The sequence below is a fragment of the Rhineura floridana genome, chromosome 5 (assembly GCF_030035675.1).
Source record: "Rhineura floridana isolate rRhiFlo1 chromosome 5, rRhiFlo1.hap2, whole genome shotgun sequence".
NCBI classification, from domain to species: Eukaryota; Metazoa; Chordata; class Lepidosauria; order Squamata; family Rhineuridae; genus Rhineura; species Rhineura floridana.
The window spans coordinates 117405519-117432257 of NC_084484.1; the positions used below are offsets into that span (position 1 = coordinate 117405519).

The 26739-nt window shown below is 41.0% G+C and overlaps 1 protein-coding gene and 1 pseudogene across 8 annotated transcripts in view; one reads left to right on the forward strand and one right to left on the reverse strand.

Annotated features, from left to right (window-relative positions):
- Positions 1-26739, reverse strand: part of ROBO1 (roundabout guidance receptor 1) — a 1232929-nt gene that overhangs the window by 520620 nt on the left and 685570 nt on the right. The window lies entirely within an intron of this gene.
- LOC133386307 (5S ribosomal RNA) lies at positions 5854-5973 on the forward strand (annotated as a pseudogene).

Genomic DNA, 26739 nt, shown 5'->3' on the forward strand with positions numbered 1-26739 from the left:
TCTCCAGGGGGCGGAGGGATCCTTGTAGTGGGTGATTCGATCATTAGGAACATAGGCAGTGGGGTGTGTGATGGGCGTGTAGACTGCAAGGTGTTTTGCCTGCCTGGTGCGAAGGTTGCGGATATCGCCTGTCATTTAGATAGTTTGGTAGACAGTGCTGGGGAGGAGTCAGTGGTCGTGGTGCACGTTGGCACCAACGACAGGGGAAATGCAGCCGTGAGGTCCTGGAAGCAAAATTTAGGTTGCTAGGTAGGATGCTGAAAGCCAGGACCTCCAAGGTGGCTTTCTCTGAAATGCTACCAGTTCCACGCACAGGACCAGCCAGACAGGCCCAGCTTCGCAGTCTCAATGCGTGGATGAGACGATGGTGTCGGGTGGAAGGGTTTGGATTTGTTAGGCACTGGGGAACATTTTGGGACAAGCCGGGCCTGTACAAAAGGGACGGGCTCCACTTGAACCAGAATGGAACCAGACTGCTGACACTTAAAATTAAAAAGGTAGCAGAGCAGCTTTTAAACTGACTGAGGGGGGAAACCCGACAGGAGCTGAGGAAGGTCCGGTTTGGAATAAACCTCCCCCCTGGGATAAAAACCAAAGAAATGATGAAATTTTAAAAGGGGTAGGCCTAGAAGTAGGCATTGTGGGAGCAGGGGAACAAGATATAAATTCAGAAGAGCAAAATTACCACAGGCCAAACCACAAGTGCCAAAGACACTTGAAGAGAGACACTGCTTACAAGTGCCTGTACGCTAATGCTAGGAGCCTCCGAACCAAGATGGGAGAACTGGAGTGCTTGGTCTTAAGAGGAGAGCATTGATATAGTGAGCATAACAGAGACCTGGTGGAATGGAGAAAACCAGTGGGATACGGTTATCCCTGGATATAAACTATATCAGAAGGACAGGGAAGGACGTATTGGTGGCGGAGTCGCTCTATACGTGAAAGAAGGAATTGAATCCAGCAAGCTCGAAACCCCAAAAGAGGCAGACTCCTCCACAGAATCGTTGTGGGTGGTGATACCATGCCCCAGGAGGGACTTAATACTGGGAACAATCTATCGTCCCCCTGATCAAAATGCTCAGGGAGACCTGGAGATGAGATATGAAATTGAGGAAGCATCCAAACTAGGAAATGTGGTAGTAATGGGTGACTTCAGCTACCCGGACATAGACTGGCCGCATATGTGTTCTAGTCATGACAAAGAAGCAAAGTTTCTAGATATTCTAAATGAGTATTCCCTAGACCAGTTGGTCATGGAACCGACCAGAGGGACGGCAACCTTGGACTTAATCCTCAGTGGGGACAGGGACCTGGTGCAAGATGTAAGTGTTGTTGAACCGATTGGGAGCAGTGACCACAGTGCTATTAAATTAAACATACATGTCAATGGCCAATTGCCAAGAAAATCCAACACGGTCACATTTGACTTCAAAAGAGGAAACTTCACAAAAATGAGGGGATTGGTAAAAAGAAAGCTGAAAAACAAAGTCCAGAGGGTCACATCACTCGAAAATGCTTGGAAGTTGTTTAAAAACACTATATTAGAAGCTCAACTGGAGTGCATGCCGCAGATCAGAAAAGGTACCGCCAGGGCCAAGAAGATGCCAGCATGGTTAACGAGCAAAGTCAAGGAAGCTCTTAGAGGCAAAAAGTCTTCCTTCAGAAAATGGAAGTCTTGTCTGAATGAAGAAAATAAAAAAGAACACAAACTCTGGCAAAAGAAATGCAAGAAGATAATAAGGGATGCTAAAAAAGAATTTGAGGAGCACATTGCTAAGAACATAAAAACCAACAACAAAAAATTCTATAAATACATTCAAAGCAGGAGACCATCTAGGGAGGCGATTGGACCCTTGGATGATAAGGGAGTCAAAGGAGTACTAAAGAACGATAAGGAGATTGCAGAGAAGCTAAATGAATTCTTTGCATCTGTCTTCACAGTGGAAGATATAGGGCAGATCCCTGAACCTGAACTAACATTTGCAGGAAGGGATTCTGAGGAACTGAGACAAATAGTGGTAACGAGAGAGGAAGTTCTAGGCTTAATGAACAATATAAAAACTGACAAATCACCGGGCCCGGATGGCATCCACATGAGAGTTCTGAAAGAACTCAAATGTGAAATTGCTGATCTGCTAACTAAAATATGTAACTTGTCTCTCGGGTCCTCTTCCGTGCCTGAGGACTGGAGAGTGGCAAATGTAACGCCAATCTTCAAAAAGGGATCCAGAGGGGATCCCGGAAATTACAGGCCAGTTAGCTTAACTTCTGTCCCTGGAAAACTGGTAGAAAGTATTATTAAAGCTAGATTAACTAAGCACATAGAAGAACAAGCCTTGCTGAAGCAGAGCCAGCATGGCTTCTGCAAGGGAAAGTCCTGTCTCATTAACCTATTAGAATTTTTTGAGAGTGTCAACAAGCATATAGATAGAGGTGATCCAGTGGACACAGTGTACTTAGACTTTCAAAAAGCGTTTGGCAAGGTACCTCACCAAAGACTTCTGAGGAAGCTTAGCAGTTATGGAATAAGAGGAGAGGTCCTCTTGTGGATAAGGAATTGGTTAAGAAGCAGAAAGCAGAGAGTAGGAATAAACGGACAGTTCTCCCAATGGACGGCTATAGAAAGTGGAGTCCCCCAAGGATCAGTATTGGGACCTGTACTTTTCAACTTGTTCATTAATGACCTAGAATTAGGAGTGAGCAGTGAAGTGGCCAAGTTTGCTGACGACACTAAATTGTTCAGGGTTGTTAAAACAAAAAGGGATTGCGAAGAGCTCCAAAAAGGCCTCTCCAAACTGAGTGAATGGGCAGAAAAATGGCAAATACAATTCAATATAAACAAGTGTAAAATTATGCATATTGGAGCAAAAAATCTTAATTTCACATATACGCTCATGGGGTCTGAACTGGCGGTGACCGACCAGGAGAGAGACCTCGGGGTTGTAGTGGACAGCACAATGAAAATGTCGACCCAGTGTGCGGCAGCTGTGAAAAAGGCAAATTCCATGCTAGCGATAATTAGGAAAGGTATTGAAAATAAAACAGCCGATATCATAATGCCGTTGTATAAATCTATGGTGCGGCCACATTTGGAATACTGTGTACAGTTCTGGTCGCCTCATCTCAAAAAGGATATTATAGAGTTGGAAAAGGTTCAGAAGAGGGCAACCAGAATGATCAAGGGGATGGAGCGACTCTCTTACGAGGAAAGGTTGCAGCATTTGGGGCTTTTTAGTTTAGAGAAAAGACGGGTCAGAGGAGACATGATAGAAGTATATAAAATTATGCATGGCATTGAGAAAGTGGATAGAGAAAAGTTCTTCTCCCTCTCTCATAATACTAGAACTCGTGGACATTCAAAGAAGCTGAATGTTGGAAGATTCAGGACAGACAAAAATAAGTACTTCTTTACTCAGCTCATAGTTAAACTATGGAATTTGCTCCCACAAGATGCAGTAATGGCCACCAGCTTGGACGGCTTTAAAAGAAGATTAGACAAATTCATGGAGGACAGGGCTATCAATGGCTACTAGCCGTGATGGCTGTGCTCTGCCACCCTAGTCAGAGGCAGCATGCTTCTGAAAACCAGTTGCCGGAAGCCTCAGGAGGGGAGAGTGTTCTTGCACTCGGGTCCTGCTTGCGGGCTTCCCCCAGGCACCTGGTTGGCCACTGTGAGAACAGGATGCTGGACTAGATGGGCCACTGGCCTGATCCAGCAGGCTCTTCTTATGTTCTTAAACGTTTTCACTTCCTATCTAATAATTTTAAAAACATATTTTTAATCATACCGTGATATAGAACAGTCTGCTATCTGCGAACATGAATTTTATATTCCTGAATACAAAGACTCAGGAAATGCATGCATTTCAAAATAGGAAACTTGATTTAATGAAATTACTTTAAAAGGTCTTTTTATTGGTAATTTAAATAATTTATTATTTCTGTATAAAGTAGCATTAAGCATATTGGTTTATAATTAAATAAAGCCTTTATACAACTCAGCACCATAATCCAAAATCTTTTTGTGATGCATTCCACATGCTCTTTAATTGCAAGAGTTTCTCTTCTTATAGCATAATCCTATAATATAAAATAATACATGATCAGAAGTAAATCCTGCTGAATTCAGTGGGGCTTACACCCATGTTAGTGAATATAGGATTGTAGCCTTAGAGGTACAAGGCAGATTCCCTGTTTGGCTCTCTCTAGTATAGGGTCTATACCAGAGGTGGGGAACCTGTGGCCCTCCAGATTTTGTTTGACTTGAACTCCATCATCTCTGCCCATTGACCATGCTGGCTGGGGGTGATGAAAAAAAGAGTTCAACAACATCTGGAAAGCCACAAGTCTTTGACCATGCTGGCTGGGGGTGATGAAAAAAAGAGTTCAACAACATCTGGAAAGCCACAAGTCTATACATATGTATGGACACTAAATAAGATCATTTATTTGAAAGCCCAAGTATTCAGAATTTTGCAGAAGGTCTTGTGGTGGGCAAAATAGCATTCTCTATGAGATGGAAAGTAAATGTTCATTCTCTTTGATTAGTATAGTAAAATATTTGAGAAGTGAATATCATTTCTGTCTATACTAATATTTTTGTAAGGCCTGAACCTGCCACTCTGCAGTTCGCAGTGCCATAGACAGGTGGCGCTGACGTCTGTGGCACTGTGAACTACAGAGTGATGACCTGGGTGGTGGACAGCAGGACAGAGCAAGAAATCAGATAATCTATCTCATGATCTCTTTCTTTTTTAAAAAGAAGCAGCCTGTTATTCAGTGTGTTTGAGAAATAGTTATTTTTCAGTTTTAAGAGATTGTAAGAGTATTAATGTCAGACTTCACTATAAAACAGATTATTGTTAAAAAGATATACTAACACTGCAATCCTAACGCCACTTACCTGGTTCTGAGTAGACATGGCTAGGATTCTTCTGTTACTATGGGTTGGTTCCTTAGGTGTAATCGAAATCTATGAGAAAAGGTAGCTATTAAGTTAAGTGCCATTGATTTAAATGGGAATGAAGTTCAACCCAATATCTTAATTTTATAAAGTCCAATTTTGGAGGAAAATCTGGTTCAATTTTTTTTAAAAAAAATCATTTCAGCTGTCCTGTATTCTCAATGTGAAGATGTTAGTTTACCCCCCCATGTAGTTGATGATTCAAGTATAAAACCATTAAGAACAGTTCATCCACCCACATACCTGTTTTCTGACTCACCCAGGGGCAGTTATTATAACATTACTAGAATTGCAATACACTGCAGAGTACACATCATGACCTCCTAATTCTTTCATCACTCCTTTCAGTTAATTACTAGATTCCACTGTAATATTTCACAGCTCCAAAAGACCAGTTCTTTAAGGGCTGGTCCAGACAGTGGTTTCCCACGCTTATGAGTTGGCATTGTACTGCATAGCCAGGAGTAGGGAAAATGTCACAGTGAAAAACTTTTACATTTTCCCATGAGACAACTCCATAGTAAAAGTAGGGAGCCAGACTGGTATATATCTTTATGTCAGTATAAACTGCTTTTGCAATTTTGATCCAACTGCAAACTGCAGAGCTCTTCCTGTGACTCAGAACTGTACAGACCAGCAAATGACAAATCCCTGATTTTGAAGTGTATCTAATTTGCATCTAATATCAACACATATATGACAGTGTCAGTCATATGGACCAGTGACAACAATCCCATACTACAGAAGCTGCAGGCACTACAGCTAGTCCCTGGAAGAAAAGCTGAAGCTGGTGTACAAATGTTTAGGCTTTCATAAAAGCCAGTCACCCTGGGCTCATTTGAAAGGAAGGGCAGGATAGAAATTTAATAAAAAAAAAACTAATAATAACGGGCTACGGCCATACTACCCTGAATACACCCAATCTTTTCTGATTTCAGAAGCTAAGCAGGGTCAGGCCATGGTTAGTACTTGGATGGGAGACCACCTGGGAATACCAGGTGCCATAGGCTTGGAGAAAGGCAATGGTAAACCACCTCTGAATGCCTTTTACCATGAAAACCCTATGAATATATCCAAAAAGATTCATAGGGTTGCCATAAGTTGTAATTGACTTGAAGGCATATAACAATAAAATAATAACAGGCATGTTGTTTTTCCCAGTGCCTCCAGTTTCTGCAGTTCTTATATGAAGTGACCATCTGAACCAGTTCATAGGACTGCCAGTGACGAAGCTTGACTATGCAATAATGAGGATTCTCTGCTCTCACCATTAGGATTTTTCAAAATCCCCCACTGAATCTGCAACCCAGCTTTGGCCAACAATGACATGGAGAGACAACATTCCTTATTTTGTCTATATGTTAGCTCTCATTCTTCCATCAGTCCTAGTAATGAACCTTCCATATGCTTCATGGATTACAAATACCTACCAACATATGATTCTATAGCAATAATTCTTTTAATATTAATACACTCATACCTTCAATTACTGTACAAGAGAGAGAATTTAAACAGCTTTGTCATATCACAGTACTGCAGAAGTTTTAAAAGCATCTGCAAAAAAACCCACAACCCAAACCTGTGGTCATCCACATAACTGCTGAAGTTACAGAAGTCATATAGCACATTCCTATGCTCAGCAAAGTGCTGAGCTAAGCCAAGATTAGGTCCTAACTAGACTCATGGTTAGTCTCTCATTAACCACTAGCTCTTGGTTTGTGAGATCTTAACCATGAGTAGAGCCCATATGTTCAACATGGTGTTGTGCAAGCAAGGCCAAAATGTTCAACTGCATTTTAATTTGCATTTAGCAAATGTGTTTGGGTTTGCAGACTTAATGTTGAAATACTGGTCACCCTTCCTCAGTCTTTCCCCAAAGCTTTCCCAAAGCTTTCCCCAACATCCCCAGATGTTGCTGGATTACAGTTCCCATAATTCCTGACTATTAGCCATGCAGGCTGGGGCTGATGGGAGTTGTAGTCTAACCACATATGGAGACCCAAAGATTGAGGAAGGCTTTTCTAGGTCAAGACAATTTGGCTGCCATTTCTAGGCCTTAAGTACAAGACAGCGATCTACCTCCTAGCAAGAGATACCTCCTAAAATGATAGCAATTCAGGTGGCCAGTGACAAGAACCAGTGGAGGCTGGTCCACTAGGGCTACTGGGCACAACCCTCCCAAGGGGAATGTCAAACAGTTAAAAAAAAAAAACCTCCCACCCACCAAAAATATCTCAACGCCACACACCCTTTCCTGTCCCACAGACATTTTATACTTCTATGATCTTCCAGAAACACACACGGGTCATTTTTCCCTAGAATGCTTTTGTACATAGCACTTTCCTTCCATAATGTTTGTGAAAGTGGCAGCTGCTATCCATGCTACCTGTATACACCGGTGGGCTGGTTTACCAACTAGAATGCATTGGTCTTTCCATCCCCACAATTTGTGCTTCCATGCCCCAAGTGTTGCGGGAAATGATGTAATGGTCTATTGCAGCTGTGCACGTGGAGTTTTCTCCAACTTTTATTTTACTTTATTTTTTTGTGGGTCTTTCAAAAGACAGGGTATTGGAAAAAGAGAGGATGAAAACTGGAGTACTGATATATTGATATACCGATACAGCGTTTGTTCTCTGCTTTTCTATCTCTCAAGTGATATGCTCGAATGTACCATAATTGTGTCATCTGCTTCTAAGCTGTTCTAGAATCTTTTCCTCCACCCAAATATCAAGAATATGTACTGTGTTTTCCATCAAATGCCTCTTCCCTTCGCATTTATCCATATATATAATTGTCCTCCATTGCAAAAGCAACAAACCTCAGCTTTACCAGAAAAGGAAGGGGAAAGGTGAATGGGCACAGAAATGAGGGGGAGTGACACAGCCCTGCGATGTAAGAGGTCTGGCCCAGTAGCAAGTCACCTAAATCATTTTTTTTCATGATTCCAAACCTGCCCCTTCCCCCAGTTCAAAATTGGGGGCAGGCAGGCTGGGAAGAAACATTTTATTTTGATTATATTTTATTGATCAGTACAACATTTATATCCATTTCACCCTTCCTCCAAGGACCTTCAGGTGGCATTCACTGGTCTCCTTTTCCCTATGTTATGCTCACAACAACCCTGTGAGGTAGGTTAGGGTGAGGAACAAGATCACACAGTGAGTTTCATGGCTGATTTTAAACCTGGTCTCCCATGTCCTAGTTCATTTAATATCTCTCCACCTTATTCCACATTCTGGAAAAAATAAATGTAGATGTTAATAAGCTGGGGAAGGGTAATAATCTTTTCCTATAGGTCTGGAAATGAAGCTGAGAGTCCAGAAATTAAGGTGACTCACCAGGAAACCTGGAGAGGAACCCAAAAATCCAGAGTCTGCAGGTGAAAACCGAACACCTGGCAACCCTGGTTTCAACGCTCTATACTAGGAACTAGGAACTCACCGAGACCTTTCTGAAGGGAATAAAAGGTTTTGTGGCTCTGACAGCACCCATAAGTTGGTTGGTGTCATCTGGGGCAGATTTCAGAATGTGAAAGCTGCTACAAACACTGTTGCTGAAGGAGCTGAACTGGCTTCAAAATGCTACTGTGCATAGCCCAAGGTTTAGCATTCAAAGTCCTAAACAACTTGAAAGACCAGGAAACCTAAGGGATTGCTTCATTCCATATATCCCTGCCCAGCAACAGCACTCCTCAGGTGGGACACTGCTGAGAGTCCCACATGCCCCAGAGGTGTTCTTACTTTCTACTAGAAATTGGGCCTTTATCAAGTGAAATTAGACAAACACCCAGCATCTTGATATTTAAGTGGCAACTACAGATTTTTTTTTGTTTAAAAACACTTTCCCTAAAGTGTGACCCTAAATCATTTTATGGATTTCTGTACGACTGCAGAAATGGTTTTATTTTATTTTATTTAGTTTATGGAGCCTGTAGCTTTATCTTTTGTCTTTTGTACACTGCTTTGGTAGCTTCCAGATGGGAAACAGTTTAAAGATCTGCAAAATAAACCAAAAGTGAAGTCAAATTATGCCTTATAAAAACAATAGCAGAGGGGAAGCAAATTGGAACCATAGTTTGAAAGGAACAAAGAGGCTGAATGGGGCAAGGGACCCAAGCAAATCATTCAAGAGTGCTGAAGTGCAAGCTTTCACAAAACAGATGCCCTCCCACAAATGTTATCCATTAAGTGATAGAAAGGGACAGGAATTTATATAATGAGCATAGCTGGGTGGAGCTCACTCATATGTTTAATTCAAGAGATTTAGAAAATGTAATAATGGCTCAGGAAAGATATTAAGGTCAAATAATTAGGAAACACTTATAGCATTGCTTTAGTTACCAGTCAAAAATAATATTTTGTAGTGATATCTCTGGCATGCCATCCTTTTAAAGATAGACATGCATGTGCCAGACCCGATACTGCCTTACAGATGCAATGCTTGTAAACTGGAGTTGCCTCAGGGGCAGCGCTTGGAAAAGTTACTTTTTTGAACTACAGCTCCCATCAGCCCAATCCAGTGGCCATGCTGGCTGGGGCTCATGTAGAGTTACCAGATCTCCGGTTTTCAGCCAGAGTCTCCGGTTTTTGGGGGGCTCTCCAGCTAGCACCCCTTAATCTCCAGATTCTCAGCTTCAATTAAAAAAAAAAGTTTCTAGGTGGTCTGGTTCCTGAGATATACCAAAACATCAGCTGCCCCCCGCGACTGTTTAATCTATTTAACTGATACGATGCTGAAGTTGGTTCCTAGTTCTCCGTTCCTTATTTGCTTGAAAATTCAAAACACTAAAAAAGAAGAGTTGACAACTACAGCAACTCCAAACCAAACTTAACATGTCTCTGAACCCCAGAATATACATTGGGGTACCCTGTATGATATATCACTGTGATCAGGGGACTCTCCCCATCAAGAATAACAATACATGCAATCAAAATCATCAGGCTTCTGATATTATCATAAATACATAATGATGTCATAAAATCATAAAAAATAAGTAACTGGGGGTGCCTACCCCAACCTCTGCTCTGGGACAGGACAAATCATATACCCCAGGAAAGGGGAGGGTATCCTCTATGAGATGCCACTGTGTCCCACCTGGCCCAGAGCTTCTGCTGGGCACAGGGCATGGAGGAGGGTATCTATGCAAAATCAAAGCAGACCAAAACATACAGGAAAAATAAGTAACTGGGGGTACCCACCCCAAAATCTGCTCTGGGCCAGCACAAATCATATACCCCAGGAAAGGGGAGGATGTCCTCTACAAGATGCCAGTGCATCCCGTCTGGCCCAGAGCTTCTGCTGGGCACCGGGCACGCACGGGTGCATCAATGCAAAATCAAAATGGACAAAAACACATAGAAAAAAATAAGTAACTGGGGGTACCCACCCCGAAATGTGCTCTGGGCCAGGACAAATCATATACCCCAGGAAAGGGGAGGGTGTCCTCTATGAGATGCCACTGCGTCCCACCTGACCCAGAGCTCCTGCTGGGTGCAGGGCACAGAAGAGGGCATCTTTACAAAATCAAAGCAGAAAAAGACATACAGGAAAAAAAATAATTGGGGGTGCACACCCCAAAATCTGCTCTGGGAGAGGACAAATCATACACCCCATGAAAGGGGAGGTTGTCCTCTCTGAGATGCCACTGCGTCCCGCCTGGCCTAGAGCTATGCAGACAGAAAGGGTAGAGAATCTTCTTACTCTTACTCATTTCTCGGACCTCTTTCTGAAGTGAAGGGTCAAATCTGTAAAGAAGTTTGGAGCAGCCAAATTAAAAGATAAGGGTAGGGCATTCCAGGCAGACGGTTGCCAACCCTGCTTGGATAGGGGTGTCTTTGCAGAGGATCCCTAGTCAAGCTTTACCAACAGCACAATCCAAACTATATCTACTCAGAAGTCAGTCCTGTTGAGTTCTATGGGGGCTTAGTCCCTTAGTAAGTGTGTTTAGAATTGCAGCCTTCAGGGGCATCCATCTTTACTCCCGAATGCTCCCATCTAACATCTCCACAACACTAGGCTCCTTTCTTCCTACAGTGACCTTCTGGTGACTGGCCTGGCCTGAAGGCACTTAAACCCTTCTTGCCGAAAGCAAGTAGGCTAGATTAAATGTTTCCTACCCAGGCTCCATCTTTTAGCTAAGATGTCTAGCTTAATTTCCAGTCAGATTTTTTTTAATTGTATGCTCCAAGCAACTGTGATTGATGCTTAATGTATCATGCTTAATGACATCATTTGGGCCTGCCCCATGACATCACTCGGGCCCACCCCATGACATCACTTGGGCCCGCCCCTAAAATCTCAGGTTTTGCGATGCTTCTGACCTGGCAACCCTAGGCTGATGGGAGTTGTAGTTCTAAAAAGTAACTTTTCCAGGCTCTGCTCAGGGGTGAGGGGAATGAGACATTTGATGGGCCACTACAACCCAAGAACTACAGACAACAGAAATGAGAGAAGTATAGTATTTTCCTCCTTGACATCTAGCCTTTCGGTGAAGCATCCTCAGCTCATGGGTTAATTGTTAACAGAGTACATTGCCATTGTTTTATTTCACGAAGTATCCAGTTTGAATTGCATGTTACTATTTTTAGTGTTGTATTAGTTTTTTTTTTAAGTTTGATTTTTACATAGCTGTGCAGGCATGTGAATAGGCAAACACTTGTCCTTTTAGGCATGCAGACAGATAGTATAGTTCCAGATTTTCTGAGTAAGAGATTGAACCAGTACATGTTAGTAGGAAGACAATAAACTCCAGATGTTTGATCCTTTGTGTCTGTGGCATAGAGTAAATGAGTCTGGGCTATTTAGCATCATACAAGAGGTTTAGTGATCTAGGTACCCCTAGAGTTTTCTGTGGTACTTTGTTCATATTAAAATACTTAGTATGCATTATGCAGTTTGGTCACTCCTGTGGCAGATTACAAAATGCAAGAGATTCTGCCAGGCAGCAGTATGAAAAATAATGTATTGGGAGCTACAATCCTATGCAATTTACTTGGGAGCAAGCTTTATTGAACACAGCAGGATTTACTTTTAAGTAAATATGCATAGGATTGCACAGTAAATCTTGTATACAATCAAATCCAGGCAGTACACAAAAGGCTTCCTGTTGCAATCAATGGATCTGAAGTTCAAGTAATATCAATGGAGACATTTAGTAGGTCGATTCACATTATAACAATAAGTTTGCACTTAGGAATTTTCAAGACTTTCAGTTGAAATGCCATTGAATATTTAATGATGTTCCAATAGTTTAACTTGCAACTGGGTGACTACATTAACACTGCAGGCTTTATAAATAGCCATATAGTATTTTATAACCCATATACTATAGTAAACAAAATTATCTATCTGTAAAATAACATTGGCATCAAGTGAACCGAATTTTCAAGATCACGTCTCTGAAGGCCAAGCTATATGTTTTAGGCTGCTTTCACACATAAGAACATAAGAAGAGCCTGCTGGATCAGGCCAGTGGCCCATCTAGTCCAGCATCCTGTTCTCACAGTGGCCAACCAGGTGCCTGGGGGAAGCCCGCAAGCAGGACCCGAGTGCAAGAACACTCTCCCCTCCTGAGGCTTCCGGCAACTGGTTTTCAGAAGCATGCTGCCTCTGACTAGGGTGGCAGAGCACAGCCATCATGGCTAGTAGCCATTGATAGCCCAGTCCTCTATGAATTTGTCTAATCTTCTTTTAAAGCCGTCCAAGCTGGTGGCCATTACTGCATCTTGTGGGAGCAAATTCCATAGTTTAACTATGCTCTGAGTAAAGAAGTACTTCCTTTTGTCTGTGCTGAATCTTCCAACATTCAGCTTCTTTGAATGTCCACGAGTTCTAGTATTATGAGAGAGGGAGAAGAACTTTTCTCTATCCACTTCCTCAATGCCATGCATAATTTTATACACTTCTATCATGTCTCCTCTGACCCGTCTTTTCTCTAAACTAAAAAGCCCCAAATGCTGCAACCTTTCCTCGTAAGGGAGTCGCTCCATCCCCTTGATCATTCTGGTTGCCCTCTTCTGAACCTTTTCCAACTCTATAATATCCTTTTTGAGATGAGGCGACCAGAACTGTACACAGTATTCCAAATGTGGCCGCACCATAGATTTATACAACGGCATTATGATATCGGCTGTTTTATTTTCAATACCTTTCCTAATTATCGCTAGCATGGAATTTGCCTTTTTCACAGCTGCCGCACACTGGGTCGACATTTTCATCGTGCTGTCCACTACAACCCCGAGGTCTCTCTCCTGGTCGGTCACCGCCAGTTCAGACCCCATGAGCGTATATGTGAAATGAAGATTTTTTGCTCCAATATGCATAATTTTACACTTGTTTATATTGAATTGCACATGGGTCTGGTTGCGTTAGTTTAATGCAGTGGTTCTCAAACTTTTTTGGTTCACGGCGTACTGTAAAACATATAAAAATTTTCTGGCGCACTTCTTGTACAAAATTAAAAATATATTAGTATATTTTAAACTATGAATAAAAATAACAAACTATAGAAAACTATTACTTAACCTATACAAATGGGTTTCTTCTCATTTTTAAAATATACTTTCATAATATTTGAGGCACACCTAGCCACCTCTTAGGGCGCACCAGTGTGCCTGGGCGCACCATCTGAGAATCATTGGTTTAATGGGTTAAAAACGTAGCACTTCTGTCCCGATTTCTAAAATCCCTTTCACATTGCAGTACCTGTTGTGTTAAGGAACAGCACAGCTTTTTCAGGTGATATACTGGCATTTCATACAACTGTTTTTCACAGGGTTTGTTTTCGTCCCTCAGCCATGCACACTGTTCCCCACTGTGTAGGAAGTCTAAGATCTTGTCCCGTTACCATGCAAGCCTTCTCCTTTTAGGATCTGACTTTTTAAATTGTTTTAGTTGTATCAAGACAGGTGATGTATGGGAAATGCTGCTGCTCTCTGCACCGATGCCAGAATACCAGTACAACATTCATCAGGAAAAAAAAAAGTGCGACTAAAGGGCAGGAATACACTGCACGCTGGGATGCCTGTCACATGAGCGGCTGCAGCTAGCGAAAAACTCCTGCAATCTTCTTGGTTCCTAGCCTTGCTAATGGATTATTTCTGGTATCATTTATCACGGAAATGATGCTAAACTTCCACTACGTTCCACTAGAATTCTGGAGCTAGCTTATGCATCATGTGAAAGATCAAATATAATGTGCAGATTACTAGGTAAGAAATTGTCAGAATAACTGAATAAAGTGCAGTGTGAAAGTAGCCTTCCATAAACACCTGAAATGGCAGCGTGTCCAGCATTATATTGAAAAGCTGCTTTGAGAGAGGGCAAATGGGAGTAGAGCATCATTACCTTCCCAAGAATTTCAGTGATGTGTCTGCAAGGACACCACATGGTTTAAAATACCAGCAGGGGGAATGGGGGAGCACCTTGAAATGAGGTAATTTGGAGTGGAGAATTGGCAGGTGGGGGAAAGACTGTGTGCTTCCTTCCTTCTATTGCTTCTCTGCTCCTAATCTTCTCTCTTCCTAAATGTATTCTTATGAGATGGAAAGGGATGTCAAGCTATTGTTGCACGCATTTGTGTGTAACTGATTGTGTGCCCCTATATCCATAATGTTACAGTAAACTAGAACTCCTATTCTATCTGTAGACCCCTCTCTAAACCGATGATGTAGCTGTAGCCTAGTCCTGAGGCTGTGCTTGGGAATAATCTTTCTGTCTTAAAACTTTGTTCATATTATAACCAGTGCAAATTATTCTCTGTAAAGAACAGGCATTGTAATTTTCCAGAGCTCTTCAGCTGCTACTGTTTCCTACACTGAATGAGCACTGGATATATACTGTTAATCATATACAAGCTGAATCAACACTACAACTGCATAGCTGAGAGAACTTAATTCTTAGCCTATAGAAAATCATGTAACTATCCAATAAATGATTGACACCATCTTTAATTGTGCAGGTGTTCTCCCACAAGTATTCAGGTGTTCCCCCTATAAGACGTCTCCCACCCTGTCTGTTTAATGTACTGTACTAGGCTGTTCAATTAAAGGACATATTGCTCTATTTTCTGGGGCATCAAACCTTTCTGAATTTCATACTATACTCTCCTTTGCCCATCCTCATAACTTTACACACACACATTTGATATTAATATTGAAGCTACATACATTCAAAGAAGCTGAATGTTGGAAGATTCAGGACAGACAAAAGGAAGTACTTCTTTACTCAGCGCATAGTTAAACTATGGAATTTGCTCCCACAAGATGCAGTAATGGCCACCAGCTTGGACGGCTTTAAAAGAAGATTAGACAAATTCATGGAGCACAGGGCTATCAATGGCTACTAGCCATGATGGCTGTGCTCTGCCACCCTAGTCAGAGGCAGCATGCTTTTGAAAACCAGTTGCCAGAAGCCTCAGGAGGGGAGAGTGTTCTTGCACTCGGGTCCTGCTTGCAGGCTTCCCCCAGGCACCTGGTTGGCCACTGTGAGAACAGGATGCTGGACTAGATGGGCCACTGGCCTGATCCAGCAGGCTCTTCTTATGTTCTTGTGTTCTTATGAAGCTCTGTATGCCTTTTTTAACATTGGGAAATTTGGCTTATATACCAAAATATGACCTCTGAAGGTATGTTGAAATAAACTTTTACACTGTTGGGGTTGCTAGCACATAAAGCTGTTCTAAAAATGCCGCCTCGGTAGCTGCTTTGCGCGAAATGGGGAAAGCTTATCCCAGTCTTCTGACCAAAGGCCACATAGATGCCAACAACAAGCGCTGAGACCTGGCCAGTGACGCCGACACCTGGCCAGAGAACAAGGTGGGTGAGAGACGGGGTAGTACAAGGCCTGCCTGGCCCGCAGGAGCCGCCCCCCTGGCTTGAGAGGCTGCCGAACCGAGCGAGGAAAGAAAGCAAGGTGGGTAGGCAAGCAGGCAGGCAGGCAGCTTGCCTGCCTTTGTTGCCACCACCACTGCCAGCGGGATGGGCCGCTTCTGTACTAACAGACTGGGGCTCGCCCGGAGGCACCTGGAGCCTTCTGCCTGAGGAGTTCTCCACGAGGAGCGGTGGCGGCCATGGCAGCGGTGGAGACCAAGATCATCTACCATCTGGACAACCAGAAGACGCTGTACCTGGTGAAGCTGCTCATCCCAGCCAAGCGGGTGATGCTGGGTGACTTCAAGGCGCTCCTCAACCGGCCCAACTACAAGTTCTACTTCAAGTCTATGGACGATGATTTCGGGCAAGAATCCGATGGTGTTGGTGAGCAAATCACTTACAACAGCTGCTCAGTGTTTGAGGACTAAAATTCTTGGAGTGGCAGTGCTATATTTTAAGGACAGATTATCTCCAGGCCTGTAAAGAACCTTGTTTTTTAAACAATGTTAATATTGTTGGCATTAGGCCGTACTGCCTAAGGATATTTTCATCAGGTCTGGAAAGTTACAAGCATGTGTTTTGAGAAGCAGTCTTATCTGCCATGTCTGGCCTGAGAGAGCAGACTTGAAGGTCAGACAGGTTGTCATGGTAACGGGAGATCAGCTGGGAAAGTTGTAACAGAGTCCATGAGTTTTTTTTCTTCTGAATTATGCCTCTGAGCTGAGAGGCTGTCTTTTGTGTTTATCTATGGAGAGAGATGTACCAGAAGGGGGGTGACTGAAGAATCTCTACATGTATTTACTCTTAAGCCTCTGGCCTTAATGTCTTTCAGTAAAGACTCTTAACATGCTCTGAAGAAGTTTCTTGCTCAACTTAACTCCAACGTAATGTATGCTGTTTCACACAACAATGCACACAAGCCAACAGTGGTAGCAGAGGATGGTTACGCTCCACAGCGCATTACACCGGAGTAAGTTGCTGGTCTGAACGGCAGACGGAGTTCCAGAGAAGGCAGCTTGATTGATTGAACCAGACGGAGATGAGCAACATGGCTGTAAACCTGTCTGGGGGAGGCTTGCCGATGGAACGACTTAATGAAAAGAATTTTGGCAGCTGGAAGCCGAGGATGAGGGCTTTGCTGATAAAAGAGGATTTATGGGACACAATAGATGGACCCACTCCGGCGGTGCTGACTGCGGCTTGGACGCGTAGAGATCAGAAGGCGCAGGCTTTTATACTTCTGGCTCTATCTGACTCTCAACTGCTACACGTGAGAGATGTTACAAACGCCAAGGAGATGTGGGACCGGTTGGAAGGCATTCATGTGCAACAGACCGCGGGATCTAGATTGTGTTTGGCACGCTTTATCAAATGCGCTTCACGGGTGAGTGCGACATGAGTGAGCATCTCACGGAATTCAGACGCCTGTTTGCTGAGTTGACAGACCGAGGCGTCGAACACTCTGAACTTCAGAAGACCTATCTGATCCTGGCTTCACTTGATGGGACTTGGAATAATATGGTCATGGCTTTCGAAGCCATGCCTGACGGAGGTTTGAACGTTGTGTTTATTGAGGAAAAATTGACCCAACAATGGCAGCGGAGACAGGAGGTGCAAAGAGCCGAGTCGATGGAGGCTGTCAGGAAGCAAGAGGTGAAACATGCCGTGCCGAAGGATAATAAACAGGAGCAGCAACAGAGGCTGAAGGCTTGTTTTGTTTGCGGAGATCGACGACATCTCCAGCGCGATTGTCCAGTCAAGCGAAACTCCAGGGACGGAGGCTTGAAGCAGGGCAGTGTAAACTTTGTTTGTAAACAGAACTCTCAAGATTTACGACCTGTGAACTGGTTGCTCGACAGCGGAGCAAGCCATATACTAATTAAAGACAGGAGTCTGTTTTACACGTCTACAGATGAGCAAGACTTTGTTTTACTTGCTGATGGATCACGGAAATCCGTAAAAGCACGTGGTCTGGTGAAATTTGACAAACTTGGCATAATGACAGACTGTTTGTTTGTTCCGGAATTGGCTCATAATATTTTATCAGTTAGCAAACTGGTAAGTTGTAATTATTCAATTTTGTTCCACAAAGACCAATGTTTTATAATGAGGGGGGCTGAAGTGTGCATGCAGGGAAGCCGTAATGAGTCACAGTTTGTAATAAAGAGCAGTCAAGCAGGGTGTGCTGTGTTAAACGCTAAGGCACAGGTACATCAGGGCTGCGTCCATGAATGGCATCAAAGGCTGGGGCATGCAAACCTTGATACAATAAGGAAAACCCCTTTGCACAGTGAAGACATGCGTTTAAAAGCTTGTGGGCAGTTAATGGATTGCGATTCTTGTAATCAAGCTAAAATGACTATTGCACCAATAAACCGGGAGGCTGAGAGAACCACAACAGCTCCCTACCAGCTAGTACATGTTGATTTAGCAGGGCCAATAAATGCTTCACGAGGAGGTGCGAAATTCTACATGGTACTGGTAGATGGTTTTTCAAGATTTTGTCATGTTTTTCTGTTAAAGCATAAAAGTGAAGCTGAGCAGAAGCTGAAACTGTTCATTAAGAGAATCGAAACTCAACACTTGGTCACGGTAGGGGCTATACGCTCGGACCAAGGTGGGGAATTTACGAGTAAAGCATTGAGTGACTTTCTGGAAAGTAAGGGAATAAACCAGAATTTCACTGCTCCACACAGCCCGTTTTCCAATGGAACTGCTGAGAGAAAAAATAGGGTGCTTGGGGAAGCAATGAGAGCCATGCTACTGGATTGCAGTTTAGGGAATTCTTTCTGGGCAGAGGCAATTCTTTATGTGAATTACATTCACAACAGGGTGTTACATAGTGCTATTGGAATGTCTCCTTATGAGAAACTTACTGGCAGAAAGCCTAGAATACAACACATTCAAAAATTCGGGGCAAGGTGCTGGATCCACATTCCACAGGGAAAAAGGAGGGGCAAGCTTGCGCCCAGAGCACAGCAAGGTTTTGTTTTGGGATTTCAGAATGCATATTACAGAGTTTGGTGTCCAGAAACACAGCAGTTAATTCTGAGCAGAAGCATTAAAGTCTCAGAAAAGCCTTGGGATCAAAGGGAGACAGTCCTTCTTACAGGAACAAATGACACACGAACACACTCACAGAAATTTAAGCCAGATGTTGACATTAAAGTGGAAGGTACACAAATACCTCTCAGAGATGCTTTGAATGAGCTCGTTTCTGGAAAACGCAGATCAAAGAAACGAAAAGCTGAGGAAATGGAAGCTGCTGCGCAGGTTGTGCCAAGCACAAGCACAAATGGGGGGGCAGAGAGAGCCGAGGCTGTTTGAATTTTTGTGCACTGTATTCTTTTCTGATTTTTTTGTATTTGTGTTTATTTTATTTTTTTGTGAGCCGCCTTGAGGGCCTTTGGCCAAAAGGTGGCAGAGAAATAAAATAAATAAATAAATAAATAAATGCCACAAGCTACATTATGGTTGTGTTCTGACTGATGAAACAAATAATTGAAGAAATACATTGTATAATTTTTGTTCTGAAAATATACAAGGATTACTGGTGAGTTGTCATATTGACAGGGAATTTTGTAGTTCGTTGGACTGGGGTTCCTTGAGGGAATTGAAGACATGAGCTTGCAGCAAAAAGGTAGGCCTTTATTGGATGACAAGCGTATGCTTGGTCAGTCTCCCTGAGTGAGTGGAGACTGCCACATGGCACTGGTTGCCATGGGGTTTTTATACATTTCAGAACAAAGATTTTAGCATCTACCAATCAGGAGGTTACACATCAGTATGACACAGGCATTACAGTATTGCATAGGCATTGCACAGGTATTGTATAGGCATTGCATAGGTACTGCACTTTTTGCATCATGTTCTGGTGAATTTGGCAATGTTCAGTACTTTACATAAAAGTACATTTTCACTGTGAGCCAGCACCATCAGGGAAGACAGCTCCAAGAAGAAAAGGGTTCTGGCTGGCTACTAAACTTATTAAATGTTAAACTAAACTATTAAAATGTTCTAAACTTTTATAAACCTTTATAGCTTTATAAAATAATATATTTTGCTTATTGTTTGCATATAAAGAATTTCCTCAACAATATAAATGTTTTCTCTGGTCTATATATTTTACGTATGGGCTATTCCAAAGGTTCTACTTTGCCATATGTAATATATGGAAAAGAACATTAGGGTATCACCTGGTAGAATGTGCATACTCTCCATAAAAAAAAACAAAGAAAGCCAACAAGCAGAAAGAAAGGGGATTTGAATGGCATGCATTCAGCATTAACAATAAAATGGAATGGAGTTCTGCTACACACACACCCAATGTAATTATGCTAGGCATCGTGAAGCCTTCAAGAAAGCATTATTTCCCCCCCATAATGTCTGGTTGTGAGACTACATTCATGTCACATAATATATGGGCAATGAAGAAAGGCTGTCAAAATGATGTGCCTAAAATGTGCCTGAAAAACTAAAGTATATTCACTGTTCAGATATCATGCATTTAATGTTTCCAATGACATCCATTTTTAAATGATTTGCAGTTTTTTATTGAAGAAAAATCTGTCTCATTAAAAATAAATGGAATAAATGATACACTGTACAGTTAGCATCTGCCAGTGGCAGTCAACTAAGGAGGAGGTGGATTTTTTAAAACATGCCATTAAAATAACTTTTCTATATGTATTCATTTCAAGAAAAAGGGTTCCATGTATGTTGTTATAATTCACCAGCATTAAAAATAACAGTAGCAATTTAGACATGGAAAGAATTACATATATTATCCATCCTATTACTTTGACTGAATTGCTGGTCATAGTTAACCGGAGCTTGGAAAAGTTGCTTTTTTGAACTACAACTCCCATCAGCCCAATCCAGTGGCCATGCTGGCTGGGGCTGATGGGAGTTGTAGTTCAAAAAAGTAGCTTTTCCAAGCTCTGTATTTAACAAAGCTTCCATTTATAAGCTGAAGAATTGCAGAGAATTAACTTTCTGTCAAATGTAAGGAAGAAAGTAAAACAACAGAAAATTATCTATTTACTGTATTTTCACAGTACAGTTTATTATGAAAGCCTTTCTTGGCCTACTCTACCTCAGAGGTTTGTTGGGAAGCTTCTAAAATTAAAAATAAATTAAAAATAAACAGCTATATATACATCTGAGAGCCAGTGTGGTGTAGTGTTTAGTGTTGGATTACGACCTGGGAGGCCAGGGTTTGAATCTCCACACAGCCACGAAGCTCACTGGGTGACCCTGGGCCAGTCACTGACTCTCAGCCTCAGAGGGAGGCAATGGTAAACCACCTCTGAATACTGCTTACCATGAAAATTCTATTCATAGGGTTGCCATAAGTTGGGATCGACTTGAAGGCACTCCATTTCATTTTTTCATATATACATCTTGTTTGAGCCTTAAGTATTTTCCAGATACACAGAATGTATAAAATTATTTATATAAAATTATTCAAAGGTCCCTCTTCTTACATTATATATTTAAAACTTTGATATTGATAGAGACAAAGACAGGTGCATTAGAGTCACATTGATTTGTATGCACACAGTCCAACGTCTTTCACTGAAGCAAATGGGACTTTAAGGGGGGGGTCCCCAAAGCCATAAGATATATTGGACCTACTCCAGTGTCACAGAGAGAGAGAGAGAGAGAGAGAGAGGCAATATCAGACCCCCTCCCCTCTGCAATATATCCAATGCTCTGGCCAACTGACTTTCTGGCATCAGAAGAGCCCCAAAGAGAGTGGTTTAGGACTATGCCAGGACTGAGAAACAGCTGGGATCAAAAGCTGTCCCAGTACCATTACATTCCTCCATTCCTGGAAAACACCCCCATATTGAGAAAGGTGGCCTAAACCTCTTCCAGTGGAAGGGAAACTGATAAGAACAAAGAAGAAAACCTGTACAACAGATCAAGGAATACAAGAGTGCTCCTCTGACCTAATTTCTGTTCTGCTAGTAAAATAATGGCAAGACTTTGGATGGTGGTTAAACTGTCATCAGATTCCCCGCTAACACCAGCCTTGAAATTGTACAAGAAGGGCTTAATTTGCTGGGCTGGTGTATAAAGTGGGAATTGTAAAATGGGATTAAGTTTAGAAAAGCTGTCCAACTTCAGCACCATTGTTCTCCAACTGTGAAGACGAAGTACTTGATCAGGGCAAGAAACCAGAGGCACCATCCTGCACTGCTGGATGGCTTTAAGGAGGCTGGCCAAAGCCTCTTTGTAATTTTCTAGTCAAAATGTAAGGATCTCTCAGAAAATTTACCTGTTTAGGCTGGCCTTTGAAGTTCAGGAAAGGGTAGGGAAATGTAATTAAATTCTGGGAAGGGTAGGGAAACATAATTAACTTAGATTAAATCACACTCTTGTTATTTTTTGCTATTGTTACTGTCCATGCACCTTCAAGGTAGGGTGTTCTGTATGAACAGAATATATACTTTCAGACAGCACAACTACTGAGACAAGAGCTGGGCTAATTTTTTAACATATGAAAGAAAATATAGAGTACAAGGCAATAATATAGACGGTATTGAAGAGACCAGAAGGAAGGACAGACCAGATTAGAATGATGGGGTCATAGACTCTGTGGCAGAAATGCAGTGATAACATGCACATTCTTTTTGCCATTTCATTCTGGACTTTGTAATTCTACTGGGATCAGTTTAGGCTCCCCACATTGCTAAATGTACCCTGAAGCTGGATTCCTGTTTTAGATATCATTTTAAGAGAAGCCAGGATTATTCATTTTCGGTTTACTTTTTCTTAAAAAAAATGAGTAAAAAAGCAAGGATAACAATCTGCTGCTTTAAATTTAATGCAGAAAGTAACAGAACTTGACACCTTTTAGCATCTGTTACTCCAAGGTCAGACTAGCCTGCAAGGCACAAGGCAACTCTCCAGGAGGCCCTTGGCTCCCAGCCAAAATGAGCTTCAAAAACAACACGAAAATAATCTATGTATTTCAAATGAGAGGCCTATCACTTTGAAACTGCCAAGAGAGAGGCCCCACAGCTCTTATCCCCATCCCCAAGGAAGCGTGCAGGGATATCCTCCCTTAATTTAAATGCTTGAAGCTCTTTTCTTTTGATCATGCTGGCAGCAATGAGGAATATCCAAGAAATTACTATGAATGTACACAAGGAAAATTGATGCATCAAATGCTGAGGTTTCTCCATGGGCATGAGATCCTTCTTCTGAAAGGTCTAGAAAAGTGGCAGAGCTCTTAAGAAATCACACAATTCTCTTAAATCTTGTACACAGCTAGATTGAAGTAACAGGATGGAATCGTATGCATTACTGTTTATGACAAGAAAGAGGCTTAGCAACAGTAACAAGTTGGTTCTGATGGCCATTTCTTAATAACAAAAAGAAATGTCCAGTATATTTTGAATCTTTTCTAATTTAACATTTTTGTGACATACCTATTTGATCTAACTCCCGATCAAGGCCAAAGCCTTGTAATCACACATTCCCCCCCTCCCTGGTAATTTGGTAGTGCGCAAAGAGCGCTGGATCTGTAGTCTTCTAGCATCAGTGTAATAACACAAAATAGTTATTTCAGTTTATATCCCACGTTCCTCTTCTTCTACCCTTAGTACTGCACAGGGCACAAAGACCCAGGATCACTTCCTAAATAATCATTTACTGCATGTAGATCCACAGTAACATATGAAGAGCCATAGTGAGTAATGCAGCCCAATCTAATCCATTTTTATTAGGAAGTAAGATTTATTATATGAACAATGGGACAGAATTGCAACCTAAGACCTAATTCATACATGACTAGCACCACTAAATTCCAATCACATCCTAAGGAGTAGCCACATTAGTCTGTTGAGAACAGGGGAACTGATGCAGTGCAGCACTGCCAATAAAACTTTAAACTTGATCCTACAAGCTGCTTTGGCAGTCCTGGTGGTTACAACAGCAGTATAACAGAAGCTATTTCATTTTCAAACATAGTCTCTCACTCCTTATACCAGGCATGGGCAACTTGGTGCTGTTGGACTACCTGTCCCATCATCTCTGACCATTGGCCATGCTGACTGGATCTGATGGGAGCTATAGTCCTAATCTAGGGGCACCATGTTACCTAACACTGCCTTATACAATATTTTTTTTTCAATATGTCACTGTTAAAAGTACTTGTCTCACAAAAGCAGTTTCATCTTAAGCGTCTGTGTCTGTGTTGGAATTGCTTTTTAATATGTTTGTAAAGCTTTTTAAAAATATGTTTGTAAAGCTTTTTAAAAATAAATACTTTTAAAGCTGTTTTGTTTTAATATGTTTTTAAGGAAGTTTTGTTGTAACATATATTAAAGTCTGTTTTTAGACTTTTAAGAGTTTTAGAGTCTTTTTAGTGCTTTTGTTTGGTTCCCTGAGTTCCTACTGAGAGGAAGATCACAATATAAATCTAATAAATAAATAAAACAATTAAATAAATAAATAAGTTCCTTTTATTCATGTATTAATTAGTTCATTTGACTCGGTGAGTATATCATACATTTCCAAGTATGAAAGCCATACTGAGTCTTACATCACTATCTGTTAGCAAGTATTTGGAAGATCAGCCTACAGATAAAAGTTTTTTTTTTTTTTAAAGCAAGATTGAGGGCTATAGATCATAAATACTGCAAACCCTTCCTTTATACACTTATCTGAAAGTAAGTAGGCATGTATAGAATTTATCTGTATATAATTAATTTTGCAAATTATTATTATTATTATCAATATGTGACAGCCAAAAGCTTGATCTGTGAGCTTAAGTATGACTATAGCTATAGATTTAATAATTGTTTTAGTGCTTTACCTAGGATATATCTTATTTTTTAAAAGAATTTCAAGTTGTATGTTGTTCAAATAAAGCACAATTTTAAAAACTTATCAGGGCTCAGTCATTTTGTTTTGTTTTTGTTTTGAAATTGTTTGTTGCATGGTGAACTATACTGTAATGCCCTCTGCTGGTACTATATGGTAAATATTTATCTGTTGGGGTGAGTCTTTGTGGTAAATTAGATGTGAGTGGTGTGTAGCTGTTTAAAAACCTTAGAAAAACCCTTATAATCATGCAAAACACAAGCATATATACAAAAACAATGAATGCATCCAAAAATCTCAAATAACTTTTTTGCTACATTAGAATATCAAAATGTGTGGCACATATTTATTACAATGACTATAATTTTCCAATTCTGTTTCTGAAAGGGATAACCATATTTGTTCAAGGCAAATGTTTACATAATATTTCTTATGTCACTGTATACAGAAGCCATATGACGTATTAGCAAACAAGGTGAAGTTATTGTTGCAACAGAATATTTCAATATATAGATTGCTATAAATGTCAGAAACCCTGTCGACAGTGTTTTTAACATTTTTCTAGAGAATTGTAACAAACTTTATTTCTTTTTACTTTTACAGCAGCATATGCACTGTAGCTGACATTTATTGCAATTAAGTTATTGTTTTGATCACAAGTTTCCCTATCACCTTTTAAAAAATAAACTATGCCAAGTTAAGTAAGCATATCTTGATGGAGGCAGAATTTATTTCTTTAGATCTTTGAAATATATTTTCCCTTAGCAAAAATTAAAACTGTCTATATTATTCTGAAGAGGCAAAATATGGAAAAATATTAACAACTTGGCAGCAATCCTAAAAAAACACTGCAGAGTAAATCCCATTGAATTTAGCATAACTTACAAATGCATAGGATTGCATTGACCACATGCACGAAATGAAATACTTGAAAATGAGTAAATTGAATTGTACAGTTTGTTTTTGTACTTCACAGTCACATATAATTAATGAAAAAAATCCATGTATCATAAAGATACTTTGTAATATTTGTTGAGGAATATTAACACAATATATTAGGCTTGCTACCTGAATGAGGCCCACCGGCTATTCCTATTTACTTAAATAAACCTGCTGTTTTTCTTACCTATGTGGTACTGAAAAATGTGTTTGTGTGTGTAACATATGCCAGGGCACAGCACAAGCTGCTGTGCTGATTCAGCTTCCTGAACCATAAGTTGTTCAATCTGCAGTATTTCATTGTTCCCAGGTCTATAGTTTCTTAGACCTTGATTAATCACCAAGAAATCTTAGGAGCTGAGGTTTCTTCCCATTTTCTAACCAACACCAAGTGGGCTGCAGTCATTACTTTTCCCCCTGATTAATTCCTGATCCTTTCAATAAACTGAAGAATATCAGCTGAATTTCTCATTAACTTATATCTCATAATTTATTTTTGTATGTGAACATCTTCAGTAACAATTCCACCAAAACAGTTTTAATTAGCTTTTTTCTGTGCCACATGCTCCAGACTATAAGATATATTTTTGCAGTCTTTGCTATTTTGGGCAGTACAGGCACAATTATAGAGTTGAATTTCCAGTGTAAGGCTATGAAGAACTACCTTAGACTGAGTCAGATCATTGGTTCATCTATCATATATCATACAGCCATTTACTCTGAATCAGAGTTGTTGTAAACCGCCCAGAGCAGGGTGGTATACAAATGCAATAAAATAAAATAAATAAATAAAAATAATGGGTCTTCAAAATCTCAGGCAGAAGACTAGAAGTTCTCTAAGCAGGCTTGCCAGATATTGAACCTAGAACATTATTTGTGAAAAGATTATCATGACCACTGTGCTATAGCTTCACCACAATTATTAGCAACGGTGCTACCACAAAATAAAAAGTATTAAACCCAACTATTTGATTGAATAGGCAATCCTTACATTTCTTATGGCTGAGTCACACAAACAGAACAACTCTTAACACCATTGAATTTATTGGTGATTGGATATTGCTGTTTGGGAAGAGAGAAGTCAGCCTATTTCAACAAGGATCAGTTGAGGATAACAGTCAGTATGAG